This window comes from Urocitellus parryii, chromosome 5, assembly GCF_045843805.1.
Source record: "Urocitellus parryii isolate mUroPar1 chromosome 5, mUroPar1.hap1, whole genome shotgun sequence".
NCBI lineage: Eukaryota > Metazoa > Chordata > Mammalia > Rodentia > Sciuridae > Urocitellus > Urocitellus parryii.
This window is the reverse complement of record NC_135535.1, coordinates 8,433,512-8,442,948: the sequence shown is the minus strand read 5'-3', so window position 1 is coordinate 8,442,948 and position 9,437 is coordinate 8,433,512. Positions and strand designations below refer to the sequence as shown.

General features: G+C 43.2%; 1 protein-coding gene across 6 annotated transcripts in view; it reads left to right on the top strand.

Moving 5' to 3' along the window:
* Positions 1-276: 276 nt before the first annotated feature.
* The window catches only part of Sgsm3 (small G protein signaling modulator 3), a 32,990-nt gene continuing 23,829 nt past the window's right edge, over positions 277-9,437 (top strand). For 4 of the 6 annotated variants that reach the window (XM_026405977.2, XM_026405976.2, XM_077799143.1 and 1 more), the window contains exon 1: positions 277-362. The gene's annotated coding sequence lies outside the window, so the exon portion shown is untranslated. Of the gene's footprint in view, positions 363-1,295; positions 1,396-9,437 lie in introns of all 6 variants that reach the window. The other 2 variants (XM_077799142.1, XM_077799144.1) reach the window with 2 other exon arrangements.

The window sequence follows — 9,437 nt, the reverse complement described above, 5'->3', positions numbered from 1 at the left end:
GGAGGGTGGACTTCTTGGGCATGACCTCGACCAATCTGTTTTGCATTGTGTAAGAGTGAACCAAGCTGTGTTCTGTGCACCAGCAAGGAATGGCCGCTCCCTGGCCTTGCCGCGCCCACCCGGCGCGGACTGCTGGTTCTCTCCAAACTGCGTAAGGCTCGGCACCCCTAGGCTAAGAGCCGGTCTCCAAAGCCGCTCGAGCCGGGTCCTGGCGCGAAGGTGCTAAGCTCGGGAACGACTACTGCCCCCAGCATGCCCCGCGGCTGGCCGCGCGTGCGCAGAGGTGCCGCAGCGCGCTGACGGGGAGCGAGCCTCGGGTCCGCGAGCGCGTTCGGGATTGGCGCTGAGGTGGGCGCCGGCAGGTGAGTGCGCCGAGACCCGGAGAGTGGCGCCGGCGCCCACCTTCCCCTGGGGTGGTGGCTGCTTGGCAGCTGTACTCTGACCCAGCGACGGACCGGCCGTAGGCGCGGTTGAGGAGCGACGGGCGAGGCCTGCGGGCTCGGGGCCCTGCGTGCGCTGGCCGGCTCCGTGCAGGGCCCGCGGGTCGGTGGCGCCCCGGACGCAGGCCGCCGGGCTGCGGACTGCGGGCTCTGGCGGCTGGGAAGGATTTTATGGAAAGCGGTGCACCTGCCGCCCGGGCGTCTTGAGGACGGCTGCCTCCAGCACGTTCGCCGGCGCTGCCTCCACGGGTTTCGCTGGCGCCTTGGCCTTGGCGGCTCACTGCGGGCCCCGCGGGGGCGCCTCGGGGAAGCGAGGCGTGCGGTAGCCAGGCCGCCCCTCGTGGGTGTGCCCGGAATTTTGAAAATTAGAGTCTCGTTACCGGGAGGCAAGAGCTCCCGCCCGGGAGACAGAGGTTAGGTCACAGAGCTCGGAAATATTCCAGGAATATTCAGAGTCAGATTGGTAGAAAAATAGGTTTTATTCAGAGCAGATTTGAAGGAAGATGGCAGAAACTTCGTTGTTTCAAAAGTTCCGTCTCCAAAAGGCTCTGTGGCAAGGAAAGTTGTTAGGAGGGGAAGGGGCGTAGTAGGACAAAAGACAGGACTTTCACAGGTGTTCACAGGTTCCAGTCGCTGGAACCTCCTTATGGCTTAAAGGAGCGAGGGCTTCTGTGGCAGGATGGATCTCTCTCTCTCTCTCTCTCTCTCTCTCTCTCTCTCTCTCTCTCTCTCTCTCACTCTCTCAGATAAACACCTTGTTATTTATTTATGTATGTATTTTGGAACCAAGGGGTTGAATCCAGGGTCGCTTAACCACTGACACATCCCCAGCTCTTTTTTTGTTTTTATTTTCAGACCGGGTCTTGATAAGTACTTAGGGTCTAGATGATTTGATGAGGCTGGTCTTGAACTTGTGATCCTCCTGCCTCAGCCTTCCTAATCGCTGAGATTACAGGTATGGAACACTGGGCTCTGCAACACCTTATCTTTTTAACTGAGAAGAGAAAGTACTACAGAGGGCTTTCTTCAGAACTTAATGTACCAAAAGAGAGGTTGTTAGTGATAGAGAAACAGATTGGAGGAACAGTTGACAAGGGTCTTAGCCTCCCCGTCATCTCTCTCAGGAGGAAGCCATTCTCAAATTCAGATGAAGTCCAGTGCAAATTCAGTCTGTTTCAATATTTGTGTTGCTGATTCAGGCTACTTTTTTTTTTAATGGACCTTTATTTTATTCATTTGTTTTTATGTGGTGCTGAGAATCGAACTTAGTGACTCACATGTGCTAGGCAAGTGCCCTACCGCTGAGCTACAAGGAGAGCCCCAGGCTGCTTTTAATATGGGATAAAATAAAGATGCTTTAAAGATTCTTTTCAGTGACTACATGACTGTATTGAACTTTCCAATAACTTCCAGTCTTTTCAGACTAGTGCTTTATGCAAAATTTATGGTAGATGGTTGTATGTGTGTGTGTGTGTGTGTGTGTGTGTGTGTGTGTATTGGGGGGATGGCAATTGAATCCACTGAGCCACATTCCCAGCCATTTTTAAACTTTATTTTGAGTTGGGGTCTGACCATGTTGCCCAAGCTGGCCTTAAACTTGGGATCCTCCTGCTTCAGCCTCCATAGTCACTGGGATTACAAGTCTGTGATTCCTGGCTCTTCTTGGTTTAGTTTGGTTTAGTTTTGGATGTTTTTTGTGGACTGTTTGGAGATGTTCTGGAATGTTTTCCTTTTAATTTTTTCTTTGTAAGTTCAAGTTCTTAATCAGGCTAATTCACACACAAAAAAGAAAAAAAATATGTTTTCAACTTTAACTGGTTTGCATGTAGTTTTTTTGGCTATAGTTATGATTAAGTTTGTAGGTACATATATTTTCCTCTTCCATGTCTCCCAATTCTCTCTGTACTCTAACCTTAAAGATATATCTTCTTTTACATGTTCATTTCTGTTCTCCTTGATTGATTTGTAAGTGATTTTGAGTTTGATCTTTTTGTTTTTTGATAATTTTGGTAATTCTAAGTAAATGTAGTGTTTCGTTGTTGTTTTTGGTACTATTGAACCCAGAGGCACTTTACCAATGAGCTGCATCCCCAGTCCTTCACCTCTCCCCATGCCTTTTTATTTTTGATTTTGAGACAAGATTTCACCAAGTTGCTTAGGGTCTCTGGCCTGGAATTTGTGATCCTCCTGCCTCGACTTCCCAAGTTGCTGGAATTACAGGTGTGTGCTACCATGCCTGCCAGTAAATGTAGCTTAAGATTTTTTTAATTTTAATCTTTATTTATTTGTTGTTATTATTTTTTGCAGTGCTGGAGTTCAGACCCAGGGCCTCATACATTCTAGACATGCATTCTACCACTAAGCCACATCCCAGCCCCCTTTATTTTTTTGGTGCTAGGCATTGTACCTAGAATCTGGCTGCACTACTGAACTACATACCACCAACACCTGAATGTAGCTTTTGCATCACTAATTTTTTGTGACAGCCTCAGCTTTAGTCCTCTTCCCTATCCTTTGTTAAGCATGGAAGTATGTGATCTATGGAACAGAGATAAGTGGTGAAGTGTTTATGTAGATTATATATGGGTAATAGGTGAACATGACCTATAACCAGAACATTAACTTTAAAAGGTTCTAGGATGCTGGGGGTGTAGCTCAGTGGTAGAGCACTTCCCTAGCATTTGTGAAGCCCTGGGTTCCATCCCCAACACTGGGAAAGGGGGGGGGAGGGAGGGGGAGCAGTGAACAAAATATTACTTCCATATAAAAATGTATACTAAGGGGCTGGGGATAAAACTCAGTAGAGTGCTTGCCCTGGGTTCAATCCCCAACACCACCACCAAAAAAAAAAAAAAAAAGTATACTTACCTTCCTTGGGAATTTGTCACATTGACAGAAAAGTAGTACTTTGCAGAAATAAACCTGATATTGGAGTGAAATTTGAGAAGGAACTCAGGAGATAATTATCTCTTATTATTATACAGCCATCTTTCTGTGCCTGGACTGGATTCAAGAACACCTTCCCAGCTTAGAATCTTAAGAAGTGTTCTGTGTGTGTGTATTTCTTCTCGGTTTCCAGTGAAGGTTTTGGCAATAGCCCAAAATCTTGTACATTGGTGATTTAACATCAGCTTCCTGGGCTCATTCACCAGATTGTCTATGTCTCAGCTGGTAACAGCAGTAATTTTCCACAGCAGCCATTCATGATTTCATGCACACTGTTACAGGAAGTGGGAATAGCACAAAGTGTGGTACACACAGAAGAAATAAAGATCCTGTTTCTTTGTCATTGTATATTACACATACACTTGTACAGGAAATGCAGATTGGAACGCAAGCCAGGTGGGAGAGGTTAGAACACCAGAGTCAGGCTTCTACCTATATTAATACTCATTGATAACAGTTATTGAATGCCTGAAGTTTCACAGGTACTGTAATTGTCACAGTGAGCTGTAGGTATTCTATTTTACATACGTGTAAATTGAGACACAGGAGTTAAGATAATTTACTCACACTGCAACAAAGCCAGAAGCTCTAAACTCCTGCTCTTTCAACTGTGTTGTATTACCTTATCAACAAACATATTCATGTCTTTCTCATTCCTTTTCATTTTAATGGAGTATGAGGGTTGAACCCAGACATTTGGACATGCTAGGCAAATGCTGTACCTCTGAACTTTACTCCCAGCCCCCTCTTTCTCATTCTTAAAAACACACACAACTTTTCCTGTGATCTTCTAAAAATAATTGCCATTTCTCCTACTTTTCCTTTCTAGACTTGTCCTTATACAGCAAACTCCATACCTCTTTCTTCCGTTTACTCCTTAATGCATTGTAGTATGGTTTGCATGCTCAATTCTACTGCAACTGCTCTCATGAACTCCAGTCACCCATTGAATATCTACGTGTGTGTCATCTTTAGGCTTATAAAGATGCTGAGGCAGTTTTGTCCCTGAGAGTTTAGGGACTAAAAGGGAGAAAGGGGTTTATACATGTTAGTATAATATGTAACTATTGGCTGGGCATTCTTTTTTAAAAAAATATTTATTTTTTAGTTTTAGGTGGACACAATATCTTTTATTTTACATTTTATGTGGTGCTAAGGATTGAACCCAGTACCTCAAGCATGGTAGGCGAGCACTCTACCACTGAGCCACAATTCCAGCCCCTGGGCATTCTTTATAGTCTTGGGAGTTGGGGAAGGGATACTTTATTGAGAAGGTGCCACTGGGCTGCCAACAAGGAAAAACATTAAATTGCTCTAGAAGTATGCATGTTTAGAAGTATGTATGTCTTTTTGGGAGAAGCTGTCTCTCTTCAGTGAAAGATGACATGGTTGAGAGATAAAGTATAGGTTTTAGAGACTTGACAGGCCTAGGAACTGAGCTACAATCACTTCTTTGTAATATCTGCTTTCAGTGTAAGCTCTATGAAAGTGGGCCTTTGTCTTCTTCACCTCACCCCTTGTCTCCTAGAATAGTGGTAGGTACTTGGTAACTGTTGAATGAATGCTTCACAGGATTGTTGTGCTCAACACATGGTAGATATTAGTAGTACCAGTGGTAGCATAGGACTGAAGTAATGAGGCCAAGTTTTCAGTCTGTTTTATAACGGATCTTTACAGTACTACTGTTTGAATATTACACAGTTAATCAACTCCCCTTCCTTTTGAAAATTTAGGCATTAGGTTGTTTTAGCCTATCTAGCATCTAGTCCAGGTTCTTCTGGGAACAACAGCTCAGTTTTTCTTTGGAAACAGTTCATCCCTGACCACGTGGGTAGTGGATACGTGACCCATGTTGGATCAGCAGTTAGTTAGATGCATTCCTTCTTTAATTTGAATCATAGGTTGAATCTTAGGTTGAATTTTGTCACACAATGACACACAGTTGAAGCTTCTTCATAACCATGTGCTAATTCCTAATATTTAGACACTGGAGCTGCTGTTGCTTTTCTTTTGCATTGGTGGTACAGGTGATTGAATCCTGGGATGTGCCATTGTATATTACATATATACTTGTACAACCCTAGTCCTTTTTGTTTGAGATAGGGTCTCACTATAAGTTGCCAAGGCAAACTTAATTCTTTACCCTCTCAAGTAGCTGGGATTGTAGGTGTACCACCATACCACATACCTAGCTTGCTGTTTATTTCTGAAGATTTGATTATTTAACTTTTCCTCAATTCTGTGCCCTACCACATAGTCTTTATTACATTTCTATAGTACATAATTTAAGTTACGTAGAGTCAGCTTTTCTGGCTTGCAACTCAGATTCCCTTAACTTACTGTTACATACCAGGAGGTCATGCAACTTAAATCATTGAAATAACTAGCTAACTTGAACTGAAGAGAAGTCTCAGAGGAGGGTGAAAGCGCTCTTCAAACATAAAGAATGTAGTTCATTAAGTGCCACTGAAAAGACCAAAGAGTGGACACTAGCAAATAGATTTTGGCTTAGGTTAGAGCCAAAGCAGAGCTGTCTGGGAATGGACAGTCTGTCTTGATACATGGAGATATATATTTATATCCACAACAATTATTCAATCCAAGACGAGATGATTGGGAGGAGTAATATGGGTTTAGTAATCTAAAGAGTAGTTGTCCTAGGTGGCCTGTGAAGTTTTATACAATTCTGAGATGATTCTATGATTGAAATTTGAGTCTCTATACTCTAAAACATAGAGATCTTTCTAGAACAGACTCATTTTTGGCTTTTCCCTACTTGTCCACCTCCTTGTACTCCTGTGTCATATTATAAACTAGTCAAACTGTCTCATAGAAAGTTGAAAAAGTCAGCAGTATGAGATGGAGATTATAGTTTATCTGTATGACAATTATAGCTAAATTCCCATTTGGATTAGGAATGGATTCCCCAATAGGGATCAATTAGAGTACATTAAAAGATGACTGATTGGGGAATGTGGAGAAAGAAGAGTTGATTAAAAAAGCAGTTAAGTAGCCAGGTGAGTAGCACATGCCTGTAATCCCAGCAACTCAGGAGGCTGAGGCAAGAGGATCTAAATTCGAGGCCAGCCTCAGCAATTTAGTGAGACCCTGTCTCAGAATAAAAAATAAAAAAGGACTGGATATGTAGCTCAGTGTTAAAAGTGCCCTTGTATTCAATCCCCTGTATGCAAAATGATGATAATAATAACAGGAGGAGGAAGAGAAGGGCTAGGCTGCTGAGCAAGACGGAGAAGGCTCAATCTCAAGAACCCCCCCCCCCAACATGCACACTCATACAGAGAAGCATTTAAGTAGAAAAGAAAAACTGATGTGGCCAGCGCCCTAGAGTCATAGGAAAACAGTTTCAAAAACCTGGACTAAGTAGTTTCTGTTGTTGCAAGGGGCTTAAGGCATCAGGCCACAGAAAGAAATCACTGGAGGCCTTAGGGAGTCCAAGTGGTGAGAGAAGCTGGACCACAAAAGCTTAGTGTGAATTGATTGATGAGGCATGGTGCAGAACTTACACTGCTTTTTAAAATGTTAGTAGAATAGATGAAGAGATAAAAAGATAGGTGGTTTGAGTGAGTCCAGATACAGTTGCTTTGTTTCAATTTAATTAAAGATTCAGGAGATCAGAGGTTATATACACTGGACATGAAGGCAGTGGAGAGGAGGAGACTGAAGGTACACAAAGGAAGGTACTACAAAGGAGCTGGATTGAAGAGTTAACCTGGGAAGGGAGAAGACCATTCTCAAGAGAGGGAGATGTAAAAAGATTGTGTAGGTTTTTTTGTTGATTTCGGGATTTTTCTGGTTCTGAGGTCAAATCCTGGGCCTTATGCATACTAGGCAAGTGCTCTACCTCTGAACCAAGGTCCTAGCCCAACTGTGCAGTTTTGATTTGTAGAAGAAGGGAGTTGAGGGCTTAAGCCAGGGCCTCACACATTCTTGCTCTGCTACTGAGCCACATCCCCAGCCCTTTTTCTTTTTTAATTTGAGACAGGGCTTCACTAAATTGCTGAGGCTGGCCTCATATTTGAGATTTTCCTGCTTCAGCCTTCTGAGTGACTGGGATTACAGGAGTGTGCCACTGTGTCCAGCATGTGGTTTAATTTTAAAAGAAAGAGGAACTGTGTTTAGGATCTGTTCCTTTTAAGAGTCCTATGCTCCTTTGTCAGTATAAATCTTTAAACAAATTTCTCAGGGACCTTTTTTGCTTAAAGCCTCAAGTGTTTTAAGCCCCTCAAAACTCTCACCTGCTGCTTTTCAGAGCCAGTTGAATATTGAGTCAGTTAGCTAACCAGTGTTTTGTTTTTACTCCCAAGACGGTTGTTGCTCCTTGATGGTGGGAATGACAGAAGGTCTGTGCAGTTCCCTTTCTTTTGCTTTCCTTATCACCATCCAGATACTGCCAGGATGTAAATATTAAAGAAATGACCCTGGGAGGGACTGAGGTAAGTAATAAGATTATTGTGGATGGTTCAATATCTTGCATGAAGATCTTGTGGGAAAGGGTGTGATTGTGACCCTTAGCAGTTCCTCACAGGAAGACTACTTTTCTGGGCTGCTGAGCAGAAAAGAGAGGCCCATACCTTAGCTTGCTAAATTGTAGGGGAGGTTCTGCTTTTCCAGGTCTGTTTCCACAGTTCATGTTCTACCTTACAGTCATACCTTAATCTTGTTTAAAGGATCGCTATCTGTGGTTACAGAGAAAATATTGACTCAGGGAAGGGACAGTAGCCCCAGCTGGGAACCTGGTAGGAGCAGGAGTAGGGCTCATGGGAGAGTGTGTGATTATTGGATTTCTTTTGCTCCTATGCTGATTCCAGTTTTGGAGGAAACAGTTCAGAATATTGAATGGTGAGTCCGTCTGAGTTCACCTAAGGGACACAAATAATGGTGGGAAAATAAACATGTTTTCAACAAAAACTACTGGGGGAACCAAAGGAGGATCCGTTTCTAGAAGTTTAGCAACCTCTAGTTACCCTGCCATAGGATTTGATAGGTTCCAAGTTTCAAGACTTCATTTAGCAAAATGCTCTGAGAAAAAATAGGCAGGTTCAGAATCTGAAAGAAGTACACTGTGTAAGAAAAAAGTCTGAAGCTAATGTTGGGGTGAGTGAGAGGTGCATGTTGAAAGATGAGACTTGCAAGAGTTAGCTATGGCTGCCTGGTCGTGGGGGTTGTTGTAAGTCAGCAAATACACTTTCCTAAAGACAGAGGGAAGAAAGAAAAAAAAAAAAACTTTGAAGAGGGGAAGGAAATAATTGGATTGTGAAAGAGTTTCTGTGACTGCAGGGTAGATAGTAGATAGAGCGAGGAGGGCAAGATCAGAGTCAGAGGTCCCAGTTGAGAGATTTATATAATAATCATGATGGTGAGAAATGATTTCAGGCCCAACTGATTAGTATCAACAGGTTGTAAGACAAAAAGGAGGTTGCAAAAGACATTAGAAACCTGGATGTGTTGGCACATGCCTGTAATCCCAGCGATTTGAGAGGCTGAGGGAGGAGGATGGAGACCACCCTCAGCAATTTAGGAAGGCCCTAAGCAATTTAGTGAGACCCTGCTTTAAAAAGGGCAGGGGGACACTTTTGCTGAGGCTGGCTTTCAATTCACAATCCTACTGCAGTAGCCTACTGAGCCACTGTGCCTGCCCTCTGCCAATTGTTTTTTTAAGCAGGAATGGTATTACAAAAGGTGGGGCAGGGACAGCTCACCAAATGCTTTTGTTGACATGAACACCCTATTTTTTTACGTAGCAAAAGTGCTTTATGTGTACTTCCCATTCTATTAAATAAGTGTTTTCGTAATGTGGACTCTGGAATGGAGATTTAATAAAGTTAATGATTTTTTAAAATTTTATTTATTTATTTATTCATTCATTTGTTTATATGTGGTGCTGAGATTTGAACCCAGTGCCTCACACATGCTAGGCAAGCACTCGACCACTGAATCATAATCCCAGCCCAATTTTTAATATTTCAAAAAAAAGGGGAGAGGGGCTGGGGATGTGGCTCAAGTGGTAGTGCGCTCGCCTGGCATGCGTGC